Raw genomic sequence first — 25,899 nt, 5'->3', positions numbered from 1 at the left:
CCGGTGAGTTGGGGAGACTGATACCGGACCGGTCTCTGTTGAAGCAAGTTTGCAAGCAGGAACATTGTATAGTGAAAACTGAAGAGAACAGTGTATGAAGCATATGTGGTAAGCAACGTGAAAACAATTAAACAGCAGATGAGTGATTGAACTTTGAAGCCACAATACAATACCGTAGACAGTGTGGTCCGGCACCATGTGGGTTCTCATTTGAAAGTCTCTGTTAGGTATCCAGCTGAAATATGGCAAATGTGAAGAATGATACAAAATTGTGAAATCGAAGTGGTGCTGCAACGGTTCAAGCAAAACCCTGTGCACTTTCAAAAGTCTTCGATAGTTGATGAAAATGTATATATGAAGTTGGACAGAGCCCGGCAGAGGGATATCAGCTAAAAGCTTTTCGTTAAAGCAAGTTTGTGTAAAGTTATATTGGAAATTTGACTTAGTCTGAGCCCGGTAGAGGGAGACCAATTGAACATTGTGTTAAAAGCGATCTGAGCCCAACTGAGGGTTATTAAAGATCTGCGCCCGACTGAGGAGGATCCAAGATTTGAGCCCGGATGAGGGGGTATCCAAGGTGACCCATGAGTCACCGGAGAAAGAATATCCTATGAGAAATTGGATGCATAAATAATTTACGAACATTGTGTTGAGAGGATCTGAGCCCGGCTGAGGGGAATCCGAGGTGAATAGTGAATCCCCTAAGAAATTGAGTACTTGTGAAAATCTGAAAGAGGAAAAGAACTTATCGTTTGTCGCATCAGGCCTCCTGAATGAAGAGACTTTGAAAGGCAAAGACACTTGGGCATGGAAGGCCCTGATGCTAATGATTGAACTGTATCCTCATGCTAGAGAAGCCAGAGACTGTGCTAAGCTACAGTGTACCACCTTTTCCCGTGCTGAAAACGTGGGGAAGGGAGGCCAACGGCCTGAAAATCCTGACTTATCATTTTGTGAACACTTCTTTCTTTTTGCTATTATTTTTTCCCACACTATTTGTATTTAGATTTAACAATTTCCAGTAGGTTTATTAGTATAGGCCTTTTTAAATGACAAGACACTACTAGGACTGCATTATTATTATTATTTGATGGTTGTAGCTTGCGACCATCTGTAGATTTAGGATTAGATAGGCATTTTTCGAACCATTTTTTTTAAGTTAAAAAAAACACCCTTGAACTGTGGTCACTTGTGTCTGTCTTCCTTTTGATACCATGCCTGCCTTACAGTCCCCAGAGGGGCCGTAGGTGCTTATACCTGATATTACATATCTTATTTAGAACGAATAAGGAAGAATTTTAGAATGTGTGCCATTTTATAGAGTGGCATTTTGCTGCACTGTTTCCTTTTGCCACCTTGACAAAGGCGCAAATGTTTTGACGGGGAGGAAAAGCAGCCTTACAACTAGAGCAATCATGCATTGGAAGCAGATCCATTTTTAATCAGGCTGTCAACCGTTTTGAAATCCTTCGTTTGATGCAATTATCAAGTCTTTATGTCAAGGATAATATTGTCAAACGAAAACGCTAACTACGCCTCCTGCAAAGCAATTTCTGAGCTGGAGAGCAGTCCTGGGTTTCCATTCTGCTGAGGCATAGTAAAATTGACCTGTGGGGCAGAGGGGGTAGGCGGGACAGAGAGGCGCCTTGGCGGAAAGGATGGGTCGCCGTGCTCGGTCCCCGCTGCGATGCGGGACCGCTCACAGTACCAATGAACAGCAGGTATCAATGTATATTAAATTATTACTGTCAATATGAATATTCTGATCACGCTTTAACCGAATGTAATCGCACCACCCCGTTTAGCAAGAAGGCTATCTATAATAATTCATGAGCTGCTTGTGCACCTATATATGTTTTCAATACTTCTGTAGGTAATGATTGGAGGTTGTTATCGCAATCATTGATGTTATCTAAATATCGGAAACACAAAACGGCTTTGCGTGGCTGCCCTCGCATTTGACATGTTTGCATTATGCCCGTTTACTTACACGCGCATGCGTTGAGTCGCTGTACACAGCCAAGGCCAGAGCCGCGTTGCTCCACGTGAGTCACCACCATTCATTTAATCTCCAAGGAAACACAGTGCTTCGTTGGTTTCCTTTGCCAAGATGATTCAAAAAGCAATTAACTAAAGCTAAATTAAATCCATTGTTCAACCTAGCTGGAAAAGTTCATAAAACAAAGCCATCCGCAAATTGTTGAGCATTAAGTTGTATGTTTTCTGCAGTGTGATTTTGGCTCACAAACAGCCACATAGTGTCAGTATTACTCCTGCTAAATCACAAAATTACATTTATAACCTATCTGGTTCGAGTGGACTCATTCTTCCCACATACAATAACCCCATATTTCTAAACCCCATACACGTGTAGCCTTTTGAAGGAACACAGAGAGGGCAACGTCATGTTTGGACGCATGGTTTCTTTAAAGCAGTGCTGGGCCCAGGTCTTCTCCGCCCTCCCCAACATTCTGAGAGCATTACAGTAGTATTTCTAGGAAGCATGCTGCTTCCTAGAAATACTACTGTAATGCAAATGTTTAGGAGATTGAAAACGTCGGAATATGTACTTTGGGACAGTGGAAAAGCAAATACTCTGTGATTATTACATTTACATTATGTTTCTAAAGCAATGAACAATACCTTCCAAATAGCTCTGTTTCCATACCTGCCCCCAAAGGTCTGCAAACTGGGTTTAGTGATACTTTTTTCGACTATTTCTCATGTAGCTGGATAATTAGAGGCTGTCGTGATAAGCCGTCCCACATGTATGAGGCGCTTTGGGGAGAGACATGGGCCTGGCATATAACTGCCACCCAGCTGTTCCTGGAAAACAACCTGTAGGAAAATACAGAGGAGGGGGCCCCATAACTCACCTGTGAGCATCCCAGAATCTTTAAAATCAGGGCCGTCACTAATCCTGCCAACCCACCACAAATGCAGAACAGCAGGGGGCTCAGTCCTGTTGTTCGGCTGATACATACGAACAAGTATCAGTCGAACAGCAGAACAACAGAGCTGAGCACCCTGCTGTTCTGGTAAGTGTGTTTAAGGACCAGCTCAGTGTCATGTAAGCTTAAATATCGATCTGGTCCAGCGCCTATAAAAGAATCACACTAGGTGGCATGATTCTTTAATAGGCGCTGGTCCAGACCGATATTTCAGTTTACATGACACTGAGCTGGAGGCAAGGCAGCCTTTATTTGCTGCACCGGGGGGCACCCTTGTGCAGCCTCACCTCCTGAGCGCACCTTGAGCCAGCGCTACTTAACGTGGGTAGCAATATTATGTCAGGCTGGATAAAGCTTTAGCTTTCTGGCAGAGTTCTTTCATGACATGTAAATGGGACCAGGGGCCATATTACAGACACTTTGCACTGGTGCAAGTGCACATTTGCACGGTATTAGCACTAGGGCAAAGTTTGCCCTATTTCTAAAATCTTGTGGCCATATTAGAACACCCTTGCACCATGACAAGTCGATTAGGGAAAGGATTTTCCTTGGCCAGAAACCGACTCTTTCATTGCATGTTTGCACCAGGGCAAACTTTGCCCTACTGCTAATACAGAATGGTATTCGCACCCGGGCAAACCTTGTCCTAGTGCAAACATGAATTACAGGTATATGGTTTTGCACCAGGGCAATTTTAGTTCTACTGCGATTACCAGGCATAATTAAACTTGCCATAGTGCAAAGGTTTCCTAATATGGCCCCAACATTTTTTTGCACACGGCAAACTTTTCCCTAGTGCTAATACTGTGCCACTTTGCACTTGCACTGGTGTAAAGTTTCTGTAATCTGGCCCCAACTGTCAATCAGCTACCCAGTGATGCAGAAACAGTCAGTGCACCATGGTGAAAGCTCTGTTATAGTGCCATCCATTTTTCAGAAGCTTGTGCTACTGTCTAAGTTGGGGAGAGAGAGCAGTTAGTTTTTTCTTTTAAAAGCTGCTTTTGTTTCCCTGGTGCTTGTTAGACTAATGGCTTAGCCACTTTAGGCCTGCATTGTAGTGCCAGTAAAGAATATAATGAAGGGGAAGGCTGAGTGAGCATCTGCTATGGCCAATCTGGCAGGTCAAACCGATCCACATGGTTGGGAGTCAGTGGAGCTGCAAGACCTCCCAGGATTTTCTGGCAGCCCAAAGCAGCCCCCAAACGGGCATGTGAGTTGTATGTGCGGGTTTTGCTTATGTGGGGCAATCAGAACCACTGAATTTCTCCTGGAGATTTGGGGCGGTTTGCTGGCCCTTTAAAAGTCACAGCTCACTATCGCATTTCTATTTTTTGGGTTATTTGAGCCGTATGTGCAGACGTGCAGAGGGCAAACTCAGAACTGTTGTTTGAAAGGGGTTTTGTTCGATTTTGGTGATCGTTTTTCTTCCCATTGTATTAGTTTTAGTGCCTTTTGTCTGTGTGTTTATTAGGCCTCGTTTGTCGACTTTCCTTTTTACCCTTCCTTTCCGCATCAAAAGTAAAAAAAAAAGTAAAAAATACATTTTCCTGTCCTTTTCTCTTTGTGTCACCCCCCCAAAAAAAGATTTTCAGCAATTTATTTCTCACTCTTATCCGATTTGTCTGTGTCCCTGTCCGACTTGTGTGGGGTTTGTTTCCCTTACATTGCATTTTAACCATACAAATATAAAATGTGTATTTTTGCTTGTTTGTGAATCCACAAACAAAGCCAATGTTGGATCGCTATTACAACACTTAGAAGCTGAAGGTGTCTGGCATGAAGCACTATATAAGAACACGATAATATTCCTCAGTCTACAAAATCTTCCCATTTGAGCGTGAACCAAACAATACTTCCAGTGTTTTAGTTACCTTCTTTTGTGTATTCAAGAACCATATCTAATTGTCTGTGTCTGTGTTTGCTACGGGCTGTTCCCCCGACCTTCCCGACCCTCGCACTGTCTCTGATGGTGCGTGGGCTCCTTTTGTGGAGCTGGCGTTCCGTGATGGGCGGAGCGGTCGGGGTGGCGGCGGGAGCGCTACCGCGTTGCCCGAGGGCTGTGTAGGGAGCAGCACGGCCGTGGCCCCCCCTGACCTGTGCACTGTTCGGGGCGGAGTGCTGGCTCCTGTACTGGGGCTTGCGCTCCATGGCTCGCGGTGCGACGTGGTCGGTAGCGGGAGCGCTGCCGCTGTGCCCGTGGTCAGTGTGAAGAACGGTGTGGCCGCGGCCTCTTCCGACCCATGTGACGCCCACAGCGGTGAGCTGGCTCCATTGTTGGGGCTTGCTTCCTGTGGTGGGCTGAGCAGTGAGGCCGGAAGCGGCTGCCTTGCCGATATGCCCAAGGGCAGTGTGGGGAGTGATACAGCCTTTGCTCCTCCTAAACCGCGCGTCTTCCTTAGTGGCGCGCGGACTCCTCTGACGAAGCCCGCGTTCCATGGTGGTCGGCTTGGCGAAGGCGAGAGTGAGGGCGTTGCTTCCCTCGTTGAAGGTCGGGTGAGCCGTTGCACAGCCACGGCGAGGGGTGCTCCTGCTCTGGACGGCTGCGGCCGTTTGGGGTCGCGGTGCGCTGCTCTGGAATCGGAGCTTGGAGATTGTATGCGCCCCCTTCTCTGCCTGACTCCTGCTCGCGAGGGTCCCGAGCGAGGCTGGGAGTGCTGCCCCCTACTGGCTGACATTGATCCTTCAGATCAACCGCTAGCAAATAAAGCGGCGCTTGAAATTGAAGCAGCAGAAAGTGATTGCCTATTTGATTCACATAGGCAAACCACTGTGAAAGCATCAAACACAACAGAAAATATGGAAAATATAAGCCAGCAAATGTGCATAAGTGTGGAAACAAATCTTGGTAGCTCTTTTACAGACTCATCATATGAAAGAAAAGAACCGCTGTGCTTAAAAAATGATCAGGTTCTAGATGATCCTGCTCCCGTTGATTTTGATATATGCACTTCTATTGTACTTGCCAATGAACAAATATTACTAGGAGAAAGTCCTCAAACCAGTACACAAGAGGTACAAAACACTGATGATAAATTGGCCAGCGGCTTCACTGCAAGACGTAGCTCATTAGCAGTTGCCGACCAATTACTGAAAGATTTATCCACCATAAATGAGCAATTACAATTGAAAGCGCAGCTTGATGCCTCAAATTGTGAACGAAGATTGCAGATAACAAATGACATAAATGCCAATGATCTAACTGTTGGTAATACTCAACATCAATGCATAGAAGATATACAAACTAAGGGAACAAGGATAGACAATGATAGGACAATTAAAAGTAGAAGGATTGACTCCAGCACTGAAAAAGATCTATATAGATCACAAAAAAGACTGACATGTGAACCTGTAAATAAATCAACACAGAGATCTACTTCTACTGTACAAAATTTGAATGACGAAGATATAAGTAACTCATCTTCGGAAGAAACATCGTCCATTGATTCGTCTCTCGCTGAAAGACCATTTCCTAAAATTAGAAGATCAACTCTCTGGAAGCAAAGAACACAGAATATACATTGAGACCGTAAAGCGGCATTAACTGAAAAAATATGTTCTGAACTAATGCCAGAGATATCACCTGCAATAACTATTGCCACGGCACCATTTACAAAGATGTATGAACAATTTAATGAAAATTATAAAGATCAGAACACATTAATTGCCCTCCTGAATGCCAAAATGTCTAACATCGAATTTGATATGAGAGAAATGAAAATTCAAACTCATAATGATCTACAGTCCCTGGAAGTGTGTAGTGCTCTTCTTAGGGAACAAATGGCTTGTAACGTAGGTGATAAGAGATTGTTAGCGGAAGTTGCCCGAGAAGCCTTACAGATTTTGAAAAAAACGCGTGTTGTTAATAAGAAGTTACAAGAAACATCAGAGAATAGGAGATCCATGGACCTAAGTAAATCTGTGACTCACTTGACACCATCCACATGTCAATTAATGCATAATGAAGAGATAGAGGGCAACCGGACCACAGGGATAGAAAACGGAGAAATCCGGTCACCTACAGCAAGGCCACACCTAAAAGAATCTGAGACGAGTAGAAAATCAGAAGTAACAATAATTGCAGAAAAATCGACATCTCTTTTAAGGCAGTGTCCAGTAAAAGGGCACAAGATGGCTTTTAACGAGGCTACTGAAAATAGCAACAAAGCGGGCAAGTACCTAAGAGAACTTGAAACAAAAGAAACAAAGGATCAGGATACTCCCTCCCCTTCTACATCGAGTGACAAAACACAAAGAGCAATGGATAAAGCTGATATAGTTATTGATCAACCTCAAGATGAGAGGAGCATTCAGCGAAAGGAAAAAATAAGGGAAATGGAAACGCAAAATCCTGTCGAAATACAAACTAAGACAAGGGTATACTCAATATTTGAAAAACCAAAAAAAGTGACACACGTGCTAAACAAACCTGTAACAACAGCAGACAAAGCTAAAAAAAATCCAAGAATACAATTGAAAAAATGCAAGACTCGAAGAAAGGTTCCTTAAAATTTCTAAGAAACCTCAAACCTCTGAATTCATCAGAGATTGCATTAGGGGCAAAAAAGAAACAAGGTCTCTCGAGCAATGAACCAGTTCAAGACATGGACAAAACGTCCAATGACCACGAAAATTGCATAAACAACAGTATTAATGATAAGATAACTGATAATCTATTGAATTTATCAATATACGAGATAGATGAATGTGACTATGACACCGATCAAGCAGACCCAGAAGCACCGGGGAATTTGTCAAGTTGCACGACACAAAATGTACTGAGCCCTTCAGCTCAGGAGAATAAAAAAACAAGGGACTGGAAATCTAAAGGAAAGAACGAGGAAAGAGTATGCAGAATGGTTCTTATTGATAGTGATGAAAGACAGTTCGCACAAAATACTGGAAATAAGAACATAGACATGGCAGAAAAGTTCTTAACCATTGAAGAGCGAAGAAACCTCATCCATCATATAGAAGATATGGAAAATCCAGTAACAAATCAACATGTTCTACAAACCTCCTTTAGGAAGGGCTACTCACACGAATCGGAGAAACTATTGAAAAGTCTTCTAAACAATCAACCGGGAATAACACAAAACCAAAAAGACAACGTAGGGAGTTTTTTCCCCTTGAAGGTGCTAAAGTCCCTACTCAACAAAAGACAAAAGTAACCCAATCCGCTACAAACACAGATCCTAACTTTTGCATTTTACTGGAAAGAGCATATAAGGCAAACGATGGGTTGATACTGAACAGAAGAAATGTGTTAACTCTACTAAAACATACTGGTCATTTAAAAACACTGTCATCAAGAGATCTAAAAATAGTGGAGTTTGTAAATGAATCGCAGACTGATCGGGTACTACTGCACATACATGAAAAACATATAAGGAACCAAATTATGGACCAAAAGGATGCCCTAAGTAGACTTGATTTTGACATCGAAGAGCTCAATAATGACCAACTGAAACAGTTAAGAAATTTGAGAATGGCTCAAAACGAGTCACCTAGAAACACAACTGGATTCCAAAACAAAAGAACAGCTATTGGTCTCAACAATGAGCTTAATAAAAGAGACAGTAACCTGATCGCATCTCCAACATCAGTACAACCTACTACACCAAACAAAAAAAGGAAAATAAAGATCACTATTCCTGTGTCCGTTAATCGAGATAAGAGACAAAATGAGCAACCAAAAATGCAAGCATTTGCATGCACAGATGACTGGAGTTGGCTAGCTGGTCTCCTAAATCAAAATAAATCAAGCTAGCATCAAAAAACAAAAATAAAAGAAAACGACATACTTCAAATTGGATCCTGGAACACAAGAGGGCATGTCCATCTTTTTCAAGATACCTCTGTTGACTTACAAAAGCTGGATATCCTGTGTCTACAGGAAACTTGGTTGGTAGCTCCACCCATGGTACCTGGCTACGAGATAGCATTTAACCCAGCTGTTATACAGAAAAGAGGCAGACCTATGACCGGTTTGATTACACTGGCAAAAATTAGTAGTGAACTTAGAATGCTCGACACAAAAAACGTGAATCCTTACATTCAAACTGTAAAAATGGGGATGGGAAGTAATAAAGGCTGCCCAAAAAAAACAATACATATAATCAACATATATTGGCAACAAAAATCAACAGGGACTTGGGCCTTTTTGGATGACTTATGGACCTTAATATATGAAATTATGTCTCAAGAGCCAAATGTAAACCTGATAATTTGTGGTGATTGGAATCTGGACCTCATCAAGTTATCGGGCGTAAAAAGCTTGAGTCGAATAAGTCCCAAAACAGAGCAATTAATCCAACATCTCCTTGATGACATATCTGTAAGGGTAGAATATTAAATGGAAACACACCGGGAGATATACCGCCTAATCCAACTTGGAAAAACGGGAATTTAAACTCAATTATTGACTACTTTGTTGTATCGATGATGTAGTTGTATTTTTGAAAATATTGAACATGGATCAAAGCGATCACAATGTAGTCACAATTAGAATCAAACATTAACTGGTATCTGACATGCATGAGAAATGGACAAATGAAATCTCTGTGGTACCCGGTCGTAATAGACTAAGGCTTAATAGCATGAAAATAAAAACCATGACGGCCCACATCCAAGACAATCTAGAGTCGGATTATGTTCCAATGCTAGAAAAATATAAAGAGATACATAATAGCAATAGCAAAACTAATTCTCGTCATTGCCATAGTTATGATCGGTTCGTGGCAGAGAAAAAACGAGAACTACGAATAAACATTCGGGCATTGAAATATAAGAATGATCAAAAACAACAAGAGGGGATAAAATATTGAAAACAAAATACAATAATTGGATAAAGGCCCACAGAGCCTTAATACAACAAAAAGATGCAGAAGAAATTATGCGCACATTGTACAATAAAACAAAAAGAGAATTTTGGGCAATTTTGAACAAATTGGAATCAAATCAGACCACGCTCACTACCAATATGGTGAGTGAGGAACAATGGACTCATCATTACACAACACTCTATAAATCCCAGAAATTGATCATGCAAGAAACAATTGAGAAATATGAGTCCTGGAATATTATGATTTCGAAAGAAAACATAGAAGACAACATCAAAAAAGTTAAGTTCATCAAGAGCACCGGGTCCTGATGGACTAACTAATGCTATCTTAAAGGAAAACCCTAAGGAATGGACCCAATTTTGCTATACTTTGTTCAAAAACATAATACGGGAACAAACTATTCCTACGTCCTGGAAATGTGCTATAATAGTTCCTATCTTCAAAAAAGGATTAAGATCTGAGCCTGGCAATTATAGGCCAATAGCGCTTTTAGATGTTGTAGGTAAAATCTTCGCAACACAATTGCAAATCCAATTAACAGCATGGATACAGCAATCGGATGCCTTTGACCACCGTCAAACAGGTTTCGTAAAGAGAGTGGGCTGTAATCTTAATTTATTCCTCCTTAATTTATGAAAAATGGAGGCAATCAAGAAAATAAAAACAATATATCTTGCCTTCATCGACTTAGCCCACGCCTTTGATGCAGTGGACCGAAACCTGCTATGGAGAAAAATAAGAGCACAGAATTGTCCAGAAGGGCTTATAAGAGCAATAAAAGAACTTTACTCAGGAACATCTGTCAAAATACAACTTGATAAAAAAGGAACATTGTCGAAAGCAATCAAAACCGAACGAGGCGTCAAACAAGGATGCCCATTAGGGGCTGTATTGTTTAACTTCTTTATCAATGACCTGGGTCAACATCTGATAAAAAATAGAACATTTGCGCCAAAAATCAATGGGCACATGATTGATTGGATTCTCTATGCCAATGATATGGTGCTATTAGATCTAACGCCTATTGGTCTTCAGTATAAATTGCAGGCACTCGAAGATTATATCTTGAGGAATGGCCTCAAAATTAACACAGAGAAGACAGAAACCTTCGAAATCAAAAATTTGCAAGGGAGAGGAAGAATGACTAAAACAAAATTCCAGTTGAAAATCGACAAAGAACTATTAAAAACGTTAATCAGACCAGATATTTGGGAGTGATAATAAACTCGAACATTAATGATGAGGCAAATGCTAGAGCAATTTGACAAAGAAGTAGTCAACTAACAGCACAAGCCGCGATGATTAACAACAAATATGGAAAGTTTAGTATTAAACCAGTCTGGGACTTCTATAACATAAAAGTTGTCCTTGCACTGATATACGGAAGTGAAGCTTCTTTTGGATGTTCATATGGCACATGGGAAACATGTGAATACCTATTTTGGAGAAAGATCTTGCAGCTGTCTAGTGGAACTCCACTTGCTTGTATCAGGTACGAGCTTAGTCTCATCTCGACAACTGCAAAAATCACATGGAACACCTTGATGCTGTATAGTAAAATATCTGCCAAAAATTGCTTATCGCAATTCAAGATATTAAAAAGGAATGTGGAAACTGAAAATGAATCCATTCAAGATTTGTGGGAGCAGAAATGTGAAGACATACTTCAGATCTTAAATACTACTAAAGACACATTATGGACAAACCCCAATGAAGTTAAAAAGAGACTATGGCAGAGGGACTGGTGGGAAACAGAACAACAAAGGTCTCGACATCGGTGTATGCAAATTGTGCCAGTTGAGGCCAAGGCATTCAATAAATTACCAAAATATCTATTAAAATTCCCATGTAGATCATCAAGGAATGTCTTCTTAAAGTTTAGAATGAATCAATTCCAAACAAAGGAAATTTCTAACATTTTAAACAAAAGAAATCAAAGTGATACAGTCTGTAGGCTGTGTAATGGTCAGTCTGAAACCCTTAAGCATCTTGTTCTTTATTGCCCAGACATGGAAAAAGAGAGACAGAAAGTACTTGGAACCGAGATAGCACAAAGAACAACATGGCAACCAGATGAATGGTGGCGTGCATTTTATGATGGTTCTAATAACAAGATAACATTTGCGTTAATATAATTTCTGAGGGAAATGGACAAAAAACCTGTATTGTATGAAGGAAAATAATGGTATTCTATAGAGATAACTAAGAACTGAGGAAATGTTGTGGTTGGATGCAGGAAAATTGCTGAAACTAGATTTTATGTATTTTTAAAAGTTTTGTATGAAACTAAGAAAAAAAAAGTGTGTAAGTCTTGTGTGGAATCCATTAGTTTGTCATAGTCAGTCACTTTCCTTTGCTGATTTTGTCCAGGTTCTGGTCTTAGAAAGGACTCATGGTTCAGGAAGAGGAGAGGAAGCTGGCAAAGGATGGCTTGCAACAGCCACCGGGGTAGGAAGATGGAACAAAGAGGTGCCTTGGGAGTGTGATGGGGAGACCATAGCTGTATCTAATACCATTGCAATCATGGCATCTACAGACACACTTCAAGAGCGCCTGAAAACCTTAGAGTTGTTTCACCATGAAGTTCTAGAGCAGGTGGTCGTAACTCGGCAGGTCGAGGGTGTGGCAGAGGTGTGGGAGGAATGTGGAGAAAGAAAAGGAGGATGTGTAGGTAGTGGGGGTGCTGCAGGGGACAAAAGGGTAACAGGTGGCGGGGATGTATTCTCCTAGCAGATGGCTCAGGAGGAGGAAGAGACTAAGGCCTATGCACCTGAACCTGCTCTTGCTTGAGGAATACCTTCTCAAGGCCATGCAATTCTCACAAGCATCCCTCAGTCTCCCTAACCTCTGAGTCTGCCCAATCACCTTTGCCCTTTGCCCTTTGTGCATACTGCACTAGTGGCAATGCTTGACGTGGGAAGCGGCCAGTGGATGAGGGTGTTGGCGAACTGGTGCGTCTTACCATGTATGTGCATCGGTAGCAAGCTCCTTTCCTCAAATTCTCTGCACGTTGTGAGAGTGCCCGAACCGGGTGCATCGCTCTGTGTTTGGTGGACCACTGCTGGCTCTTTGGCGGTCGGCTGGCCAAAAGAGATATTGCTGAAGGTGTGCATGTTTACAAACCGAGGCCCAGCTTTGCTACCTATTTCAGGTACAACGGAGGGGCCACTAAGACTTAAGGTCCAAGGTAATGCAGCTTACGTTGCCGACATCCCACGGCTTGGGGGGGTTACGAGTACTAACAGCATTGCCTTATGAAAAACGACGGCAGGCATTAATGTAGTATACCTAACTGGTGACTGCAGGATTCATATCTTTTGAGCTTGTTGGGACTTATTTAGCAAGCATTATACCGGCATCTTTCACTCTTTTGGCGCTTGTCAGTGGATCTAACCTGTGCACAGGATAAGTGCAGGGGTGCATACTGCACCTTGCACTAGCCCTTTTGAGGGACAGTGGATCATTGGAACCTTTATTTAAGGTGTAACAACTATGCCAGCAGCCAACACAAAAAATGTAACCAAATCACAAGCACATAATTCCAGCAAAATGTTTAAGAAACACATACAAAGTAAACTGCAGGTCAGTACAACTGCACAAAGCATTGTAGCTCCTATAGAAGACAGCAGACCTCAAAAGGACCAGAAGTTGGAACAAAACAACATTACTACCTTTCTCAGACCTAACAACTCACCAGTGGTGAATAACATAAAACGTTCAGAACCTGTAACAGTGGCAAATGAGGAAACGCAGGCACCTATAAATGACTTGCTGTCACCTTCCTTCATAATTGACAATAACTCTCTGTTAAACATGTGTTTAAGTTTACAGAGAGAATCGTTAGGCACCAACGTCCAAATTAATAACCCAAATGATATGGGCAAAGAACTTAATATGGATAATATCATTGGGATTGCGGCAACTAATGGAGTGAATGTATTCAAGTCTCCAGATCTAGATGGCATGAGAATAAGCATATATGCCTCGTCACCATTGGCCCACCGGTCCTTTTGCTCCTCCAAATCATCGGACAAGGAATTTGCATCCAAATTAGAGGCTTTAATACTTTTGAAGGCTCTTCATGGTTTGCAATAATTTACACAAAGAGCAGCAAATGCTAAAAGCGGGCATTTTAAAGTTAGTGGGTGTGGTCCTGATGGCCCAAGCTGAGTATGTTTTTCTGACACCAAACGAGCAATCTGTGGTGGGAGAGGCTGGCCGGATGGTTACAGAGACACAGGAAAGAGCACAGACTGAAGCAGAGCTCGTTTCCCCTCAGAAGATAATGGTAAAGGACGGGGAGCAGCTAGGTAAAAGAGTGTGGTTGTCAGGCGTCCCAGATTGACCTGGCGGTATTTCACTCAATTCCAACGATAACACCCCAGTACAAACGGTTCTGAAGGTTTGTGATTGAGCAAGGAAAGCTAGACGAAACCAAAGCTGAGAAATAATAAGGAGGTAGAAAGCACTGGTAAAAATAGGAAAGTCTAAATAGAGTGCTACACTGGTGGACTTACAAGAAGAAATTGAGACACCAACTCTGCCAGCCAATATCGAGTCATCAAATCGATTTGAGGTGCTAACAGTGAGAAATGCAAGCAAACCCTCAATCAAGGATAAGCAAACTAACACATTGGACAAATAGATCATTCATTCTAACACCAAATCACCACCAATTAAAGAAGTAAATAGTACTGTACCAATTGAATCGGACGTACTCAAGAAGATAAATGCCCCTCTTCGACAGAGTATTGCCCAAAACTTAGAGCATTTGAGTAAGAACATTTAGCTCATAGAGATGATGAAATGTAAACTTAGCAAAAAGATTACAATTACTGAGCACTTGGCAACAGATCTTAGCCCGTTTTTAAATCGCAAATGCATTGTACAGATATTACAGAGCATACCACACCTCCAACTAATCACCACCAAAGACTAAGTGGAAATACTGACTACATTTACCAAAATCAATTAGGCGTTGATGCATTTTACATCTCCTATCTTAGCAGAAACGGTGATGATACATTAAGAGGAGCTCCTTAAGCCTGGGTTTTGATCTTACACAAGTCCTGGAAGATTCAATTAATAAGGCTACCTCGGTCAAGGAAGAAGAGGTAGATGTAAGGAATGACATAAGATGAAGGATTTGGAAGATATTATTGGTAAACTGCCCACTATCTTGGGAGATTTTGTTGATTCCAATCGGAAGGGAAAAATCCAGCAGGACGAACATAAGTCTGGAAGACCAAGAGAAAACCCCACAACTATGTTATACTTTGTGGTATGGAACTCTAGGGGACTCAATTCCTTTGTTAGAAACCCCCTGGGCCAGAGATTATTGGTAGAGGCAGATGTATATGTGTTCCAGGAGTCCTGGTTTACCAGCAACTTTGATTTGGATGGATTTGTCATTATTCAGAGGTGGGCAAAAAAAGTCAGACTGGCAGGCCACGGGGACGGGGGGAGTTTGCTTATTTTGATCTGTAACTCATTCAATATGGTGGAGTTTGAACTGACGAGGGTGAACTTTTATGTTATTGCCGGAAGCATAGCAGCCCATATTGGAGGAGAGATGAGACAAATATTATTGATAAATGTCTATGACCCCCTGTGTGGGGAACTCATATTGAATATTTAATTAATAGATGGTGGCAAGCGTTCCCAAATGGATCAATGATTATTATGGGTGATCTTAACTATCAGAAGTTCCCAACAAATGCAGAAATAAGGATAGCAGTGAAGTCTATTTTATACAGGAAAATAGTCATAAAGTTATGGCCATTGTGGTAGAGCCAGATGGGTAGAGAAGGGGGACTGTCAAAGGTAACAAGTGGGAAACTCTGATCACAAGTTATGAATGTGTACAGTTATATATTGGAGGTGATGTCAGTCAACCCATTCCACATATATGGACCAATGGTAAATCCAAATCTTGGATTGATTATGTATTTGTCCAGGGTGATTTATTCAACAATGTGAGGAAATTTGAGTCTGACAGTAATACCCCAAGTGATCATGTAGCTTGAAAATGTGCGATTAATGGCCCAGTTCATCGGCCAATAGACCAGATGTAGGGTTATTACTTAATTAATACATCGCCTGGAAGAATAATGTGGACAAAAAAAAATGTTACAAAATTCAATAAGGAAGCTTTAATGACTTAGAGCGTACCGAGGAACACGATCTTGACAAATAGTATGGTATGATTGAAATGTATTGCAGATTATGTCAGAAACAGTAGCCAGATGTTCAACTGGAACAAACGCGACCTATACCTTATATGACATGATCATAGCTCATAAGAAAAAGCAGATGAGATCTGATATAAGAAAAGTAAAAAAACAAGGCTTAGTTAGAACGGAAACTCATAAAGAAATAGTCAAGTTGAAAACAACATATATAAATTGGATTAGACAGCATACACATTCTATGGCAACAGTGCAGTGGCAAATCATGAATAGTGCCTTGCGTAGTAATGATTCACACCCATTTTGGGCATTTTATAAACAACATACTTTGAACCTAATTGGAAAAAAGGAAATTAACCCTATTTCTGAAGAAAACTGGACAGTATATATCAAAATTGTAAATGAGAAAGTGTTTAGGTAATTAAATAAAACACAACACAATAAATACATACTAGGATGAAGGGTTTGTTATTTCACTAGAGGTGATTGAGGAAGTCATTAAGAATCTTAAACCATTGAGCGCCCCAGGCCCGGACCAAGGGGCAAATATAGTTTTTAAGCGCAACCCGTATAACTGGGCAAAACTATTAAAACAAATAGTAAAAAGAGGAATTATTCCCCTTACTTGGATGAAGTCCATATTGGTTCATAGCCATAAAAAAGGGCAGCGAGACATCCCTTGAAACTATTGGTTATTGGCCATGACAGACTCCTTGTCCAAAATATTCTGTTGCTTTCTACTCATAGGAAGTACTGTCTGGCTATATACTAACCAAATATAAAGAAAAGAGCAACTGGGTTTTTCACAATGGCAGTAGCACATAGACGAATTTATGGTGCTTAAATAATTTAATACAAGCAGCATACAATTATAAAAAGAGGCACTTTATATATAATTTATTGACTATTCTAACACCTTTGATACAGTGAAAAGACAAAGATTATGAAGTAGACTACAACTGTGGGGACTGAAAAGTACCATGCTGCATTTTATAAGGGCATTCTATACAGAAACACCTACACAGATTAGGACTAATATGAATGGCCAGCTGAGTGAGTTTGCACCACCAAATCATGGACTGAAGCACGGATGTCCGCTGGCACCTGTTTTATTTAATATATATATATATATATATATATATATATAACAGATGTAGGAAATGCCCTGGACAGTTGTCACAATAAAGCACCCAAAATGGGTCAAATAAGGGTAAAGTGGCTTTCATATGCGGACAACACTATTATTTTTGATCCACGCCTTTCAGCATTACATGACTATTCCAATGCTAATGACCTAAGGTTGAACTTGGAAAAAAATAAATCATTATTGTTAATAATAAGAAAAATAAATACAAGAATTTGGATATTGGATGGTACGACTATTGAAATTGTCAAAAATGACAAGTACCTAGGAACCACAATTTGTAATTCATCTGATCCTAAACTACCAGTTTATTACACTAAGACCAGGTTATGTAGGAAATTCAACACAATTAGGTAATTTATATGAAACATCAGAGGATGTTCAGTGGAGGGGCTTCTTAGATTGTATAAAACAACAATCCTCCCAAACGCTTTAGTTGGTTCCGAGGTACTCTTGGACCAAGATGGGCAATGGATCATGATATTGGAAGGGAAGCTCTGGCGTTGCACTCTGCAGTTGTTACCATCCACACCAGTGGTAGTCCTATGCCGGGAATTGGGCATTACTTCCATGTCAACAATATGGAGGATTTGCTGTAGTTCTCTCTTGATCCAAATCTAAACCAGTCCAAGAACCCGGGCTTTATTTTGGGGTAGAACTAATGCTTAAAGAGGATGGCCCTTACAAAATGATGGAACATTGGCTGCAAGACATTGGAACATTTCATTTGAAAATTGGATTTACAATTCAGGAACCTGTTAATTTAGGTGGTGATATTAAATAAATAAAAAATAAAGCAGTAATTTGGGAACGTATAAAGAATGTGGACTATCTAACCAGCAAATCATCCCTGAAAGAAGAAAGATCTGAAACAGAGCCACACAATGAGAACTCCTTTTAAATGTGTACACACGATATGCAACTCCAAAGTACTTTGTTGCATGATGAGATTACGACTGGACCAATTTATGAACGTCGAGCAGCCTGGAATAAAATATTTTATGAAGCGAGATTATGTCGAATCTGTCATGAAGTGATTGAATCCGAACAACATCTACTTGCATCATACTGTAAACTAAGGGAATATTATACTAGAGGTTATCTTAATTATGTGACAAGAATCGAGAATATACAAATTGATCCGTTTTGGTCGGACATTTACTCAGGATATTAAAATGAGAAATTAACGTTTGCCACATATCATGTTTGGCAGAAGATTTTAAAAGACTATCCTAAAATAACTCACAGTTAAATAATTAATTAATGTTTTGATTGTTTATGATGAGAGATTGATCATATAGGTAATATTGTTCTTAACATAAAATGCATTTTAGTAGAAGTCTTTTGTTAATGATTTTATATGTTGTTTTTTCAGTTTATTAAGATGATGTTTTGGGTTAATTGTAATAAATAAACCTATAAATAAAACAAACAAAAATATCCACTAGCAGGGCATTGTGCCACCACCACCACCACGTATTGTTGCTTGAGATGGTAGAGATGTGGGTGTGGTACTTTTTAGTATGTACTGACTACTGAGTCACACAGGCATGTGGTTCATGTATTACCAGATGATTGTCAATGGGGGAGAGCTGATCCCCATGGCAGTTGAAGACACCCTGCAGAGGCATTCATTCAAGCACCATCACATCCTCTTATCAGTGCATGGGTATTGGGCATGAGGATACAAAAAGGGCAGACATGGAGGAGTAATTGCCCTCGACCTCAGAGGGATATTTCCTAAATATTGCAGAAGTGACTCTTCAGTTATGTTGTATGGTCTTGATGTGAAGCCGTTTCAGGAGCCTCTTTCACAGCCTGTTTTGTGGAAAACAATGAACCTATTCTCAACACTGGAAGTACCACCACCGTCTACAGAGTTTAAAAAAGCCTTAAAAAGTTTTAAAAGGTGTTGAAGAGTTAATCTGGGTTAAAGGTGCCAATCCTAGATCAATTGAAAGGGCTGAACTTCATTGAATCCTATGTGTGGTCCATGATAGCACATTGTTGCTAGCTTGCAACATGCAATACTGTGAAAACATGCTTTGAAAGCAGAAAATAATTTAATTATATTCTACCTGTTCCCACATAGTTAAAGTTTCCTTTTAGGCCAGCTAGTAATAGGTCTTTGGCGTTATCTTCTGACATAGATGGAAAAACGCACAGCATGCATTTGAAATGATGGAAACACATTAAATCAACCAATTAATCCAATACTGATCTTAAGTGAAGAAGCCACTCGTGTATTACTTTGAAGAGGATGTGAGGGGAGAGATAATGGTAGATGGTCTACAAAGATTGCTTTAATATTATTCTTAGAGTTAATTCTGTGAATTTTCCCTGTAGTCATGGAATGGCATGATCTGTGCTTTCTGAAGCAACTGTTTAGATAGTTGCAATTTTGGAAATGTACAAGAAAGTAGTTACTCACAGAACACGTAAAGATTTGCAGTGATTTGCCTGCGGCTGAAAGTACAGCGGGCAAAACGTTTGCATGAGAAAGGTGCGAACTACCAAACGTTTGCACCTTTCTCATGCAAACACACATACAAACTCACACCGACACACACAACACACCCATAACACCCCCGACCCACACCCTCAGCACACCCCCACCCACACCCCCAACATAAACAAACCCCACTTACCTTCATCTTCATGCTGGGTTCCTGCAGCGCCAGTTCCCTTTCACTTCCGTGATCGGGAACCGGCGCTGCAGGGTCCTTTTCTTTTCTTTTTTTTTGTAACGGAAGACTGCGGGGCTGTCCCCCACAGCTCCCGCTCACTATACCATAAAGTATAGTGAGTGGGGGTTGCGGGGGACACCCCGCAGCCCCCATTATTTTTTTTTAAACGGAAGGCTGCGGGGCGGGGGGCTGCGGGGGAAACCCCTGCAGCCCCTGTTTTTTTTGTTTTACAATGCTACCACCAAAGGTTCGTACTTTTGGTCATTGCAACCATTTATTTTTGGTAAAATTGGCCTAGACCCATGTAAAGGCATAACACTATTGATATTAACACACTGAAATATAACATTAGCTAATGTTGCCTGAGACTATTTGATTGACGTTGTGTGATAAGAGGCAGCAAACATGCTTTATATAAGCATTATGTACCTTATTCCAGGTTTGGTGGTCATTCAGTGGTCATTTCAACGAATGAATCCCCAAATCGGATACTGTTAATGCCACATGGTCCTGTGGGTTCACCACAGGATTACCAGTGGACAAGTGGCGGTAGAGGGTTGTTAGTCCCCATTTCTGGAGTCCATACAGCTCAATTGGGGATTTTTGGCAGAATTATCACCAGTGGAATTAGAGAGTGGCAATTACGCTGATTAGTGGAGACAAAGTGGAGAATTTACCTGTTGCATAGTAAATCATCCACTTTTCCTCCAAAAATTAACATAATTACCCCTCGGCAATCCCACCAGTGGTAAATTCAACCAAAACACATAATTTGGCAGTACAGGAAAAATTGAGGTAATTCTGTTACCTCCAGAAATAGTGGAAGTAACGGAATTACCTTCACTTTTTCCCTGCACCGAAATACTCAGAATAAGACCCTATATGTACTTCAGTACTCAGCAAACTTTGGTGGATGAACAAACCTGTACAGCTTTGCTCTAGCAGAGATTTTGAGTACCCATAAAATGCTCATGTTCACAGCTCTTGTTTAATAGGGAGAAAACAATTATTGTGTAAAATGTTCTCTTCTTCACTACAAATAGATGAAACACTGAGCCACAGTCCTCATACCAATACAGATGTCAACACTTTTTCTCTGAAACTAGTATTTCCTGTTGTTTCTCAAAATAAGATTGCCCATTGAATTACAGCCAATGTATAAAGACTGCTCCTACCCCAAATATTTCAAAGACTTTTTCTTTAGAACTAGTACTGTGTCTCATCACCAAATGACGGCACACTCAGTAACGGTCGCTGAATATAGTATCCTCCTGCCACCAAAACGTTCTGAGACTTTTACTCTGCAACTAGAATGTTTTCTCGTTCATCAGAAATGTATAGCCACTGATTTAATCTCCTCCTGCCTCCAAAGAATGTTAGACTGTTTCTCCACTACATGCATTTTCCCTTATCCAGTAAATAAAGCTGTCACAGCCAGTACAAACATGAATGTACTCTGCTGCTCCAAAGTATTCTAAAACTTTCTTTGTAACTAATATGTCCACTTATTAATTTCAATAAATGCACACCCAGTTACAACTACTGATATTATCTTCTTCTATCTGTAAAGAATTAAGACTTTTTCTTCATGAATAGTATATTTACGTACACTAGAAACTTGTGGAACATGTCTTAGAGAGAGGTGCTGTGTTTACTGCTTTACGAAGCGACAACGGGGTAAACTCCCCACAGCAAGTGCATCAAAAATAAAATTAGAACAAAGTATTGAGGAGGGAATAGCAGCAAAGCAAAACTAACCACAAGAGAAACAATAATAGTACAATATTACAGCCAATAAGTATTAAAGACTACAAAACTAACAAGTGATTATTTGACATAAGACCATTACTCATACAATTTAGAGACAAAAAATCTCTGAGGACGCACAGCAGGTGCTAAATGGAGACACCATAGTGCCACTATTCACTGTTAATGATGTTGACTGAGTTGAAACTATTGGTATTATTGTTGACCAACTTAATAAAGAAGCTTGTTCATATACAACTTGGTCATAAATACATTCATTTAATAATTGAACTGATCTGCAATTAATTATTTGTTTAGACTGAGGGACTGTTGCGTCAAACAAGTGTCATCACAATTTGAAGACTTAAGTTTTTTGAAGTGTGTAGTATAATCAATTGTTTGACAAATGTATTCTTCTGTGGGCCTCATCACGAGTTGGTCAGTATCCCAGCGGTAACACCACGCCGGTAACATTAACGCCAGTGGTAATATCACCTAAAATAATTTACCGCTGGCTCATTCACCTCCAGCTCAGAGCTCCATGGCAGGGCCAAACTCAAGATTGGGCTGAGCGGTAATGTGGCAGTAATAGCTTTACTGCTGCATGTTTACCCGTCCACCCAACTCGTGTGTCTTCTGTGTCCATTTCTACAAGCTGCTCACCTAGTTGTTCCATATACCTATTATATTGCTTGTTCTTACACTTCCCATTTACTTTTGTCATTGATATCAAATGTTAAATAATGTTTAGCCATTTACTTTTAACATATTTGACTGTTGCACTTTTGTGAAATGTCACTACATTGAATTGATTTCCTCATTTACTCACGCTGCTGTTGTTCGGGTTTTCTGTACCGTTCAAACACATGTCCTCCGTGCTCCATTGTTGTATAGTCTGCCTTGGGACTACCATCCTCAGAACTCCCTGCAGCATCCACAGTTTTTACATCATCAGAGCAAGACTTCAGGCCTTATCTGAATCGCAGCACTGCAAAGTGATGACACAAAGCCCGATTAAGCCTGTACAGGCCAGGAGGGACGGTTCATGCATCAAACACTCTGTCTATCCTTTGTCATAGTTTATTCACGAATTGCAGGACTTCCTGCACTGCTGTATCAAGTACTATATTTTCACTTATCAATTGTGCCTTTCTTACTCCCTCACTTTAAAATGGCTGAAAACTCTTATCCTTCTGCAGGGATACTTTTCTTGCCCTGAACAATAATCAAGGCTCTATCATCCTTAGAGAGCTTATCAACATTAGGGACTATAACCTCGAACCTTCCCCTAGTCTCCAATTGCAATCTTCCTGAAGTCCTGGCACAGGAATTCCAGCCCTTATTAACCTGTGCCTTTCTTATTGCCCGTTCCTATGTCAGTAATGCTCTCATCATTGCTCACTTTATTTCTCAATTTAGTCTAGATAAACTGTTCATGATGGAAACCTTGCTAAGGGACAACTGTTAAGGTATTTTTCATCTTTTATTCCCTGCTGGGTTCTCTATAAAATGGACCAACAGAGGAAACCATTGGGGTGGAGAAGTTGCCTTTATTTTCAAGAACTCGAATCAGTAATAAAGAAAAAATGGGCCCAAATGTGTTCTTTTCTTTTTAATATTTCCAATTCAGAAGCAACCAGAGCCATAATAATCAATCCGGCAAGCAACCTCCTGTCTTCCTTCAAAGATTTTCTTTCCACTGTAACACTCCAGAATGAGAAACTCCTTTTCTTTGCTGATCTTAACATTTGGCTGGATTGCCCAACGCCAGTGAACACACCAGACAGCTCTACTTCCAGATGAATTCTCAAATTGTGCCATTTTATAAAATTATAGGTTTCAGCAAACACCTCACTTTACCATACCCTTACGAGGATTTCCCTGCCTATCCAAAACTGAAGGAAACACTAACAAGGGATCTCTGGCCCTCACATTTACACATAAAATATACAAAGAAAATATATGGCAATTCACAATAATGTCAGTAATTGTATTTCTAATATATTCACAGTCTCTCTTGGTAACCTTGGTGAGATTCTCTTGCCCAGGTTTCAAGTTAGTTCTAGAGTTCAACCAAAACAAGGAAACAAGGAAATACGGGTTCACAATAAAGTTTTGGTTCAGTTATTGGCTCCTTCACTGTGTCAAAACAAAATACTGTAAACTAATGTTCAACCAATAGAGCATTTTCTTCTTCCTTGAACAATGATTTTTCCACTTTGAAAAATAGCATCAGGGTTGTTCCAGGTCAAGATACTTTGCCACAATTTATGAATGTCTAAGAAGAACTACAGTTCCTTGTCAGATTTAATGAAACACAATTTCCGGCAAAGTAAAAGAACCACAGCTTTTGGCAATACTTCTTAAGTTTCTTATAATGGCATAAGTCACAATTTATATCTTTGCCATGATGACTTCACAGCTCTCCTGCTTTTACCGGAATAACTCTCATGTCAGGTTAACTTCTGTAAAATTCACCATGTGAGTATACTCACCTGCTCCCTAGTGTTTGTTTATTATTTATTTGTATAGTGAGCACCACACCATGAGGTTCCTGGGTGTTCCACATTCAACTGTGCTTATGAAGTTTAAAATCTATTGACACCACAATGTATTACCACAACTTGTGCAATTTGAATCTTTGTGTATTTGAAACACTTTTCAGAAAAAGACAAAAATCACTTTAGTGCACCTGAACACCTTCAGGTAAGCAAGGCATTCTTCTTCTTGCCATTCACTTTCCAGAAGGGAAGCCTCTTTGCCACTCTTGTCTTTTTGCAACAACAACAACCAAAATGCCATTAAGGATGTAATTCTACCTTTGCTCTTCTTGGCTTTGGTAATGAGAGTTATAGCATCTTTCAGAGGCCAGTCGCAATCAACAAGCTTCCCTTTCCCAACCTTGCATTGATCTATTTACTCCCTGCCAACCAGATTAGTTTAACCATAGACCTTATCAGTCTCTTTTGTATGCTTTTTGGTCTAGGACAATGCTTGCACCACTCTTTGGCTTGGAAGAGGTATGATTCACTGTTTGCCTGGGCAACACTTGTTTCACTCTTGACTTGGACAATGCTTGCTCCTCATACCTCATAAAAGTTAATGTTCAGTCACTTAACTTCAGTGTTACTTTGTCCCTTGACTGCTTTGTAATTTATTCTCAGGTTCACCTTCACCTTAGATTCACTTTTAGGTGTACACAACTAATCTTTCATCTCTTTTCAAAGGTATGAATATTTAATTAACGTGTTTCAAGACTTTTTACTCCTACTCGAGTAAGGGGAATAAAGTTCACTCAAATGCAAGTGCTACTTTTCACACTTCCCATTTTCCAGCAATCCGCAATCACGTCAAGATAGCTTTCACTCCTACATGAGTGATTGTACTAGTTACATTTGCCTGCCTTTGTTTGTGCAAGGGATCAGAACACTCGTAACACTCACCGGCTTCTGCCTTGCTCTCTTTTCGTGCTGTAGGGCTTGGGCTGCTTCTGTCTTCTTTTGGACACAAACCCCTCTTTGGTAACAGTGTCTTCAGTCCTGCCACACCTTTAAGGAGCTCCTCTCACTCCTTGGACCCTTGGCTGCATAATTCCTTTTAGCCACAGTCTCTGGCATGATTCCTGCTGTGCAATCTCTGAAATCAGGTTCACAATGTGAAATGCAGTCCTCCTTAACGCCTTCCGCTGTGCATCCTCTGCACTTCAGATTTAGGGGGAACAGGACCCTCTCAGAACAAGCAGTTAGAATCTGCTTGGTTAAAGTCCCTGCGTGCCTTCTGTTCACCCACTTCTTCTTGGATTGCGAACACTGTGCTCTGCTTCTGCTGCTTCTACTACTGTGACCACTGACTTCACAGCTCCACCCAGGGCCTGCACTTGAGGGGGCCATTTAAGCCTCTCTGCTTATCAGAGGTGTGGGCCATTAAAATTAACAGGCTGACCACTCCTACTTCTTTGCTCTTGAGCACCTTTCCTTGTCCGAGTCCTCAGTGGTTTATGGGACATGTAGGCCCAAACAAGAAAATTAGGTTTCTTCATTTCCTCTACTTGGCAATAAACCATTAGATGTGTAGGATTGTGAGGAAAATTAAACAGACTGTTTTCCCAGTCTTACTGACCTGTTCCCCAACCCCCCTGTGATCCTCCCTCAGAGCATCACCCCCAAGGTCAGGAAGCGTCTGCCCTTCCCTGGCCACATGAGAAGGGTCCCAGGCCAGGTTTATAGGAGGAAGCATTGCTGATTCATCACACCATCTATTCAATTCTCATGCCTCATCCAGCTCTTACAGGGATGAGCCTGGTTTGTATCTGATCTTTTCAAGAATCTAGATCTCACTCTT

General features: G+C 40.7%; 1 protein-coding gene and 1 long non-coding RNA gene across 3 annotated transcripts in view; one reads left to right on the top strand and one right to left on the bottom strand.

The window, feature by feature from the left end:
- Window positions 1-25,899, top strand: part of IQCM (IQ motif containing M) — a 1,823,621-nt gene that overhangs the window by 1,694,818 nt on the left and 102,904 nt on the right. The window lies entirely within an intron of this gene.
- LOC138515549 (uncharacterized) overlaps window positions 1-25,899 on the bottom strand; it is a 50,539-nt gene that overhangs the window by 3,723 nt on the left and 20,917 nt on the right. The window contains exon 2 of the long non-coding RNA XR_011282067.1: window positions 22,388-22,546. This is a non-coding gene — a long non-coding RNA (uncharacterized lncRNA). The remainder of the gene's footprint in view (window positions 1-22,387; window positions 22,547-25,899) is intronic.

Source organism: Ambystoma mexicanum, chromosome 6q (assembly GCF_040938575.1).
Source record: "Ambystoma mexicanum isolate Mex_15411 chromosome 6q, UKY_AmexF1_1, whole genome shotgun sequence".
In the NCBI taxonomy this organism is placed as follows: Eukaryota; Metazoa; Chordata; class Amphibia; order Caudata; family Ambystomatidae; genus Ambystoma; species Ambystoma mexicanum.
This window is presented reverse-complemented; position numbering and strand designations above follow the sequence as displayed.